This window comes from Trachypithecus francoisi, unplaced genomic scaffold, assembly GCF_009764315.1.
Source record: "Trachypithecus francoisi isolate TF-2019V2 unplaced genomic scaffold, Tfra_2.0 Lachesis_group1, whole genome shotgun sequence".
Lineage (NCBI taxonomy): Eukaryota > Metazoa > Chordata > Mammalia > Primates > Cercopithecidae > Trachypithecus > Trachypithecus francoisi.
Window position 1 is genome coordinate 2834022 of NW_022681454.1, and position 10345 is coordinate 2844366.

Here is a 10345-nt window from a genome sequence, read left to right on the forward strand (position 1 = left end):
GCCTCAACTGTAAAAGGTGCATTTTACAATCTGCAGTCTCTCATCCAACAGCCTTGGGATCAGGTGTATTGTCTTGTATTGTATTTATTTATTTATTTAGTTTAGATGGAGTCTTAATCTGCCGCACAGGCTAGAGTGCAGTGGCATGATCTCTATGATCTCGGCTCACTGCAACCTCTGCCTCCCAGGTTCAAGCGATTCTCCTACCTCAGCCTCCCAATTAGCTGGGATTGCAGGCACCTGCCACCACACCTGGCTAATTTTTTTGTATTTTTTTTTTTTTTTTTTTAGTAGAGAAGGGGTTTCACCATTTTGGTCAGGCTGGTGTTGAACTCTTGACCTCAAGTGATCCGCCCGCCTCAGCCTCCCAAAGTGCTGGGATTCTAGGCATAAGCCACCATGCCAGGCCACCAGGTGTATTTTAGAAATGAGGATCTTTGGATTTCAAATAGGTACATATAACTGGGGTAGCCAGCCTCCAAAGAGGATCCCCCCCCTTCCAATATCCATGCTCCTGTGTAGTCCCCTCCAATCCACTGGAGAGGGCTGACCTGGGTACCTAAGAGGGTACTGCAGAAATGATGGAGTGTGACTTCTGTAGCTAGCTCCCACAAGACATCATGGCTACTGCCTTGCCCCTATTTCAGAGCTCTGGAGGAAGCCACCCACCCTGTCGTCAAGTAGCCCTGTGAAGAGGTCCATGTGGCAAGGAACTGAGGCTTCATGGCAGCAGCCGGCACCCACTTGCCCACTGCAGTGAGGAAGCCACCTTGGGACTGTATCCCCTGATGCTAGTCAAGCCTTCAGAAGACAGTAGTCCCCACTGACATACTGACTGTGACTCCATGGGAGACCCTGGACCAGAACCACCTAGAGAAACTGCCCCTGAGTTCCTGACCACAGAAACTGCATGAAATAATATATGCTTATTGTTGTTTGAAGCTCCTACCATTTGGGATAGTTTGTTCTGCAGCAATGGAAAATGAACAGCTAAAATCTGACTCAGTGCTCCCACTAGGGCACAGTACAGCACCACAAAACCAGAGAGATTACAATTTCTTGCAAAGACAGGGTGACCATTCAGACTGTGAGACGAAGATCAGAAAAAGCCTTGTAGCTGTTCAAGTCAGATTTTGCACCACCTTTAAGAAAAACATTTTGGGGGCCAGGTGCAGTGGTTCATGCCTATAATCCCAGCACTTAGGGAGGTCAAGCAGGAGGATCGCTTGAGCCCGGGAGTTGGAGCCCAGTGTGGGCAACATAGCAAAACCCCGTCTCTACAAAAAGTTAAAAAAAACTAGGTGAGGCTGAGCGCGGTGGCTCAAGCCTGTAATCCCAGCACTCTGGGAGGCCGAGGCGGGCGGATCACGAGGTCGGAGATCGAGACCATCCTGGCTAACACGGTGAAACCCCGTCTCTACTAAAAAAAATACAAAAAAACTAGCCGGGCGAGGTGGCGGGCGCCTGTAGTCCCAGCTACTCGGGAGGCTAAGGCAGGAGAATGGTGTAAACCCGGGAGGCGGAGCTTGCAGTGAGCTGAGATCCGGCCACTGCACTCCAGCCTGGGTGACAGAGCGAGACTCCGTCTCAAAAAAAAAAAAAAAACTAGGTGGATGTGAACCATCTGCCTGTAGTCCCAGATACTCAGGAGGCTGAGATAGGAGGATTGCTTAAGCCCAGGGGTTTGAGGCTGCAGTGAGCCGTGATTGTGCCACTGCTCTCCAGCCTGGGCCACACAGTGAGACCCTGTCTCTGAGAAAAAAAAGAAAGAAAACTATTTTGGGTTTCTGAGCTTTTTAGATTTCAGAATTGCAGATGAGGGATCCCAGTCCTCCAAGAACACTTGTCTTAGAGGGTGTTGTAAATATTCAGTAAGGTCACATGGGAAGTACCCAGCATGCTCTTGCCTTCAATGCAAATTCAGGTACCGGGCCAGGCACTGGGGACTAATGGGCAGACATTGTAATAGTGGAGACAGATCCTTTTCAAAACAAGAATAATTGTAACGTGAGGAAATTTTGTGTAAGGAAAGGAAGGGAAAAATGTGTATAAGGAAACAATAGGCTGGGTGTGGTGGCTCATACCTGTAATCTCAGCACTTTGGGAGGCCAAGGGGAGTGGATCACTTGAGGTCAGGAGTTCGATACCACTCTGGCCAACGTGATGAAACCCTGTCTCTACTAAAAATACAAAAATTAGCTGGGCATGGTGGCAGGTGCCTGTAACCCCAGTTAGTAGGGAGGCTAAGGCAGGAGAATTGCTTGAACCCAGGAGGCAGAGGTTGCAATGAGCCAAGATCGCACCACTGCACTCCAGCCTAGGTGACAGAGTGAGACTCTGTCTCAAAAAAAAAAAAAAAAAAGGAGGAACCTAACTTTAAAGAGAGTGATTAGAGACATAGAGACAAGGTAACAGTCCAGCTCTGCCACCTAAAGGGTGAGAAGGAGCCATGCATGAGAGCTGGCTGAGTGAGTTCACAACTGGGTACAGCCTGGAGTCGGGCAGGAGCTGATACAGGGAGCATTTTCTTTCTTTCCTTTCTTTTCCTTCTTTTTCCTTCCTTCCTTCCTTCCTTTTTTCCTCCCTCCCTCCCTTCCTTCCTTTCCACATTCTCTTTCTCTCTTTTCCTCTCTCTTTCTTTCAAGGCAGGGTTTCACTCTGTCACTCAAGCTGGAGTGCAGTGGCGTCATCTCAACTTCAACCTCCACCTCCCGGGTTCAAGCGATTCTCCTTCCTCAGCCTCCTGAGTAGCTGGGACTACAGGCTTGCACCACCATGCCCGGCTAATTTTTGTATTTTTAGTAGAGACGGGGTTTCACCATGTTGGCCAAGCTGGTCTCAAACTCCTGGCTTCAAGTGATCTGCCTGCCTTAGCCTCCCAAAATGCTGGGATTACAGGCGTGAGCCACCGCGCCCGGCCGGCATTCACTTTCTGTGTTCTGAAACTTATCTGGATTTGTGCGGGATAGGGTTAATGCAGCAGGCCTAGTGTATTCAACCCTACACATTCCAAAAAAGGGATTGGTCCTAAACCTTTTGGAATATCCTACCTGATAAGAGTGTCTTTGATTATGTGGGGGCCTTGGACCACACCAGGTAGTCTAAGCTAACTAGAGGCCTTTGGGTCATGAGCTTGAGCTCTGAAGGAGCTGGAGACCGAGTAAGTCAGGTCAGCCACATAGGCACTCCACACTCCACACCCATGTGATCAACCGCTAATCAAGACTCTGGACACGAAGGCTCGGGTGAGCTTCCCAGTTTGCCAACGCTCCCAGTACTGCCAGGAGAGTGATGTCCTGTGGGTACTTGCACCTGGTCTCCCCCCAGGCCCTGCTCTATGTGCCTTTTTTTGCTTTGCTGATTTTCTTCTGTGTGCTTTTGCTGTGATGAATCATAACTGTGAGTCCTTCTACTAAATCCTCAAACCTGAGGGGTGTCTTGACAACAGAGCTTTTTGCAGCAAATATGTATTTGTGCTAGATGGACTGTTGCTCCCAGCTTTTTACCACCTCCTGCCATGCCCTTTTGCCGTGTGACTTTGGGTACCTGCTCTGGAGTAGACCAAGTCTGTCCCTGCCTGCTTGAGACTGCGTGGCCAGTGGATATCAGCAGAGGTAAGGCAAGGGAAGGCCTAAGGCAAGACACCAGCCCCCCAGAGGAGCAAGCCCTGGGTAGCTGCTGATCCCAGAATGGATCAGTGGAGTAAACCTGAGCCCCACCCACAGATGAAGCTGCTGAGGCCTGTGTGGTCCCCCGGCCCTGCTGTTTTCAGACACATCTGCACTCCTCTCTGCGGCTAACTGTGGACCAGCCATTCTGAAAGAGCCCATTACAAACCTCCTGCCTCAGGACTTGGCGCCTGCTGCTTCAGTGCCTGGAATGCTCATTCCTTCCAGGTTTTGCACGAGTGCCGCCGGGGGTAGGGCTCACAGAGGGGCACTGTGGCAGGAACTGGATGTGGGCGTCAAGGTGGCCACAGAACAGACGGCTGGGTCAGCTCCCCAAAGAGAAGCCCCGAGCTGCCCAACAGGTCCCTCTAGGCCCCACACTTCAGAGGCAGGGCTGCCACGCATGCCTCCTGGGTCACCTCTTGGCGTCCCATGGCCCCTGTGGGGCTCCTCCCTGGCATACCCTCACCTCTGGGCTCCCCAGGCTCCAACTCAGCAGGGCGGTGGGAGGTTGACAGGAGCAGGAAGGGCATGGGAGGGCTCAGCGGGGCGTATGAGGGGTGGGCAGAGCCCACCTGACTCACCCTTTCTCTTCCCCTCCTCCTTTGGGCACCTTCTTTGACTCCCATAGGCTCCTGGCTCAGACCTCTCCACTCTTCCTGGCTTTCCTTCAGGGAGGTCAGAAAAGTCAGGGACCCCTGGATAAAGACCAGGAGAACACCATGCAGGTATCTGGGCCAAGAACCTCCTAGACAGAGGGCCTGGCGAGTGCAGACTCCAGGGACCTGTGTGGGGCCTGATCAAGCCCCTTGGAGGAGTCCAGAGGTGGCTGGAATTGGAGCAAGCGTGGGGGAAGGATTGGAGTAGCCATGGGAGGGACAAGGACAGACTGAGCCCCAAACATCCCCGTCGCCTGGCCCAGCCCATGGATGGTAGGCAAAAAACACTCAAAAGCAGGCCGGCCTCCAGGAGGGTAGGGGTCTTCTCCCACACAGGGGTCCCGGCTCAGGGCCGCCGCCCTTCCCGCCCCCACCCCACCGCCCAGTGCCCGACCTTGGGAAATCATCGTGCTCTTTGTCCTGTCCTGAGCCAATGCATTTGCCTTGTTGAGCCCTTAGGAGCCCTTAGGAACAGAAAATATAGGGAGCAGCTGGCAGCCACCATCACATTTGCTCCCGGAAGGCAAGACGAGGCAGAGAAAATTCCAGAACCCATTTAAGCGTTTGGGACCCTGAGGTCACCGTGGGCTACTGGCAGGCTCGGGGACACAGCGGGTACAGAAGGGGTCTCTGGAGTTTCGTGAGGAAGTATTCGGGCTGTGTGGCCCCGTGACCCTGGCGGGACGCTGCCAGCGGAAGCGGGGCGTGCTCGGGGCTGCGAGCAGCGGGGGCGCAGAGGGGAGAGCCAGGGACCGGGCGCGGAGGAGCAGCAGGTATGGGACCCTCCGGGTGGGTGCGTCCCTGCGGGCTCTGCGGCCACACCGCCACCGTGCGCAGCGGCCCCATCAGCGCATGTGCAGGATGAACCCCGGACACGCGCCCAGAACCGTCTCGTGACCCAGTGATGAACGCTCTAATCTTACAGGATCCGTGTTCAGTTCCGCGTCCGCTCAACCCCAGCCTCCGCGGGAGGCGCTGGCCCTCGCGGCGAGTGTCCACGAGGAGGCGGTGTGGACCCGCGGACCCCGGACCAGGCCTCAGGCAGGGCCAGCGCGAGCGCCCCGCCCAGTCCCGCCCCGCCCCGCAACCCGCGCCCGGACCAGCACCGCCAGCACCTCTCCACCCTCGCTCGGGAGTGGTCTCCACGTTTGTCTCAGAGCAGACCCGCTCAGTTCCCCAGCATGGGCCCCTGAGCGCTGGGGGCAGTCTGTTTGTTTGTTTATTAAGACAGTCTTGCTCTGTTGCCCAGGCTGGAGTGCAGTGGTGACATCTCAGCTCACTGCAACCTCCCTCTCCCGGGTTCAAGTGATTCTCCTGTCTCAGCCTCCTAGGTAGCTGGAATTACAAGTGCACACCACCACCCCCGGCTAATTTTTGTATTTTTAGTATTGACGGGCTTTTGCCATGTTGGCCAGGCTGGTCTTGAACTCCTGACCTCAGGTGGTGGGCCCGCCTCGGCCTCCCAAAGTGCTGGGATTACAGGCGTGAGCCACCGTGCCCGGCCCGTATTTTTATTTTTTGAGACAAGGTCTGGCTTTGTCGCCCAGACTGGAGGGAGTGGTGTCATCTCGGCTCACTGCAACCTCTACCTTCCAGGGTCAAGCAATTATCCCACCTCAGCCTCCTGAGTAGCTGGGACTACAGGTGTGTTCCACAACACCAGGTTAATTTTTATATTTTTTGTAGAGAATTTTTTTTTTTTTTTTTTTTTTGAGATGGAGTCTGGCTCTGTCGCTCGGGCTGGAGTGCAGTGGCCGGATCTCAGCTCACTGCAAGCTCCGCCTCCCGGGTTTACACCATTCTTGTGCCTCAGCCTCCCGAGTAGCTGGGATTACAGGCGCCCGCCATCTCGCCCGGATAGATTTTTGTATTTTTTAGTAGAGACGGGGTTTCACCGTGTTAGCCAGGATGGTCTCGATCTCCTAACCTCATGATCCGCCCATCTCGGCCTCCCAAGTGCTGGGATTACATGCTTGAGCCACCGCGCCCAGCCTTTTTTTTTTTTTTTTTTTTTTTTGAGACGGAGTCTCGCTCTGTCGCCCAGGCTGGAGTGCAGTCGCCGGATCTCAGCTCCCTGCAAGCTCCGCCTCCTGGGTTCACGCCATTCTCCTGCCTCAGCCTCCCACGTAGCTGGGACTACAGGCGCCCCCACCTCGCCCGGCTAGTTTTTTGTATTTTTAGTAGAGACGGGGTTTCACCGTGTAGCCAGGATGGACTCAGATCTCCTGACCTCGTGATCCGCCCGTCTCGGCCTCCCAAAGTGCTGGGATTACAGGCTTGAGCCACCGCGCCCGGCCAGATCTTTCCCCTCTCTAGCCTTGATGATTGCATCTGTTCAATGAAAATTAGCCACAGCTTACTTTTGTCCTGTGTTAAAGACATTTGTAGCAAACATCCATGATAGCTGGTGTGTGCCAAGTTCTCTGCTGCTCCCAGGCCACCTCATCTGGATGAGGGTGATGTGCCCGTAAGGTAGAGGTGATGCCACCTGTAAAGGTGATGCCCAGGAGAGCTGGATAGCCCCTGGGCTAGGTGGTGAGGGTGGCTCTTAGGTCTTTGGTGGCTCCCATTCCTTGTCAGAGCCATTTTCCTCCTCCCAGAAGTCGCTATACTGGCCTCCTTCCTGTTCCACCCCAGCCCCTCCACACAGAGTGGGGGGTCTGTATTTCATTCCCCACGGAGCCTTCATCTCAGCTGCCAGTGACAGTTCAGGTGCCGTTTGAGGCATGTGCTGATAGCCACGGTGTTACCTCTCAACTCCAGTGTTGGGTGGTGGCTAAAGTGTAGTCTGCAAATTACGATGTTTGATGGTAAAGCTTAATACTGATTGGAGTTATTTATAACAAAGAGGTTTTTGGAGACAGAAACTGCCGAGGAAGACAAGCCCCAGGAGAGATGCTCCTAGGGGCGAATTAGGTACCTGGCAGCTCCCTGCAGGCTCCTCCCCAGGTTCAAAAGTCCCTTCAGGTGCGAAGAGCCCAGGGGAAATGTAGTCCTCATTGAACAGCTGGGAAACTGGGGCTCAGAAGGAAGGACTAACTACAGCTTTGGTGGCCCCCAGGACAGAGGGCAGGGCTCCCCATACCCCCAGACCCAGGCCCTCATATTCCTCCACCAAAGGCTCAGGAATTTGTGGCTCCCTGTAGAAGTGTGGGTGACAGGGAGCTAAAAATAAGCAGGATAGCTAGAAACTGGCAGGGAGCCAGATCCCCTCCAGGAGGAAACAGAGACTGTTCTGCGAGAAGACGGCTTGGAAAAAAAACTGTCATTAATAGCTTCAAGAAGGAAAGATAAAATTTTGTATTTATGAAAAAAGAACTGGGTGCCATAAAGAAGGAACATTGAGAGAATATAAAGAGCACTTGGAAATTAAAAATAGGATCATGGAAATTGAAAACTCAGTAGAAGAGTTAGAAGATAAGATTGAGGAAATTTTATAGAAATTAGAGCAAAAAGTTGAAAATAAAGCCCCGTGCAGTGGTGCGTGCCTGTTGTCTCAGCTACTCAGGAGACTGAGGCTGGAGGATCACTTGAGTCCAGAAGTTCAAGACCAGCCTGTGCAACATAGCCAGATCCTGTCTCAAAAAAAAAAAAGGTGCAAATGAGAGAAAAAAAGGAATTGAAGGACCAGTTTGGGAAACCTAACATCTACATGATATGTCTAGATAGGGAGAACAAGGAGGGGAGAAAATCATCAAAGAAATAATCCAAAAACATTTCACAGAAATTAAACTCAGCTGGGTGCGGTGGCTCATGCCTGTAATCCCAGCACTTTGGGAGGCCGAAGTGGGTAGATCACCTGAGGTCAGGAGTTTGAGACCAGCCTGGCCAACATGGTGAAACCTTGTCTCTACTGAAAATACAAAAATTAGCCAGACATGGTGGTACACGCCTGTAATCCCAGCTACTCAGGAGGTCAAGGTGGGAGAATTGCTTGAACCTGGGAGGCGGAGGTTGCAGTGAGCTGAGATCATGCCACTGCACTTCAGCCTGGGTGACAGAGTCTCACTCTGCTCAAAAAAAAAAAAAAAAAAGGAAATTAAACTCAAGTTTCTGGATTGAAAGGACCCGTTGAGTGCTTAGAACCAAGAATGAAAATAAAAGTGTACTTAAGGCACTTCAAAGGGAGTTTCAGAACATGGGAGACAAAGAGAAGATCCTGTCAATATCCAGAGAGAAACAATCAATAGGTCCTGGCCAGGAGCAGTGGCTCACGCTTGTAATCCCAGAACTTTGGGAGGCCTAGGCGGGCAGATCACTTGAGGCCATGACTTTGAGAACAGCCTGGCTAACATGGTGAAACTCCATCTCTACTAAAACTACAAAAAATTAGCTGGGCGGGGTGGCGGGCACCTGTAATCCCAGCTACTTGGGAGGCTGAGGCAGGAGAATCACTTGAACGTGGGAGGCAGAGGTTGCAGCCAGTCAAGATCGCCCCATTGTACTCCAGCTCGGGCGACAAGAGTGAAACTCCATCTCAAATAAAAACAGAAAAACGGCCGGGCGCAGTGACTCAAGCCTGTAATCCCAGCACTTTGGGAGGCCGAGACGGGCGGATCACGAGGTCAGGAGATCGAGACCATCCTGGCTAACAAGGTGAAACCCCGTCTCTACTAAAAAATACAAAAAATTAGCCGGGCGAGGTGGCGGGCGCCTGTAGTCCCAGCTACTCGGGAGGCTGAGGCAGGAGAATGGCATAAACCCGGGAGGTGGAGCTTGCAGTGAGCTGAGATCCGGCCACTGCACTCCAGCCTGGGCGACAGAGCGAAACTCCGTCTCAAAAAAACAAAACAAAACAAACAAAAAAAAAACAGAAAAACAGTAGGTCCTGTACAACTGGCCAGGATCAGAATGGCTTCTGACTTCTCAACAACACAACTAGATGGCTGAAGTCAGTGAATGAAAGCTCTCAAAATTCTGAAGTTGAATGATTTCTAACCTAGATTTTTATACTTAGCCAAACTATTAATCATGAGTGAGGGTAGAAGAGAGAATTTCAGAATGATAAGCCCTCAAAAAATGCACATCCCTGGCCCCTTTCTCCGGAAGTGACTCCAGGGTGTGCTCGTCAAAGAGAGAGTAAACCAAGAAAGAAGAGAGAGTAAACCAAGAAAGAAGAGAGAGTAAACCAAGAAAGAAGAGAGAGTAAACCAAGAAAGAAGAGAGAGTAAACCAAGAAAGAGGAAGTGGTGGGATCCAGGAAGCAGGGGATCCTACAGAAGACAGAAGGGTAAAAGAATGCTGGTGAAGGGAGGCCCCAGGGTGAAGGCTATGCCCCAAGCTCACAAAGCAGAGTCTATTTTGAGTTGGCAGCATGTCTGACGTACTGAAATGCTTTGGGGGAGACTGGGACATTTGGCAGAATTTGGAGTTGAATTAGTAATAATAATTTTTTTTTTTTTGTATTTTTTAGTAGAGACGGGGTTTCACCATGTTAGCCAGGATGGTCTCGATCTCCTGACCTCGTGATCCACCTGTCTCGGCCTCCCAAAGTGCTGGGATTACAGGCTTGAGCCACCGCGCCCGGCCAGTAATAATAATTAAAAAAAAAAAAAAGGAAGCAAAATTAGAAAGACAGCATTTATTAACTCCAGGGGAAACAAGAAGTTAAGCAGGGAAGGGAGAGTTATGATGACCCATTACATAGCTCAGGTATGAAACAGTTCCTGCCGTCCTCTCACAATGTCATCTGTGACTCTTGACCTAAATCAAAGATGATACAGTGATACTGGAGGTCGGGAAGTAGCAACGTAAGTGTGCTTTTCAGGGATATGAAGGTGAAATCAAAAGAATGAGCTGAAAGTTGAAGTCAGTTGCCTCCAGTGATGTGAGTACAGGGGACTGCTGTATTTTGTAAGCAGCCTTGTAAAACTAGGTAGCTGTTTAAATTGTGTGCATGTGGCCGGGTGTGGTGGCTCACGCCTGTAATCCTAGCACTCTGGGAGGCCGAGACGGGGGATTGCTTGAGCCCAGGAGTTCGAGACATGCCTGGGCAAGATGGCAAGACCCCATCTCTAC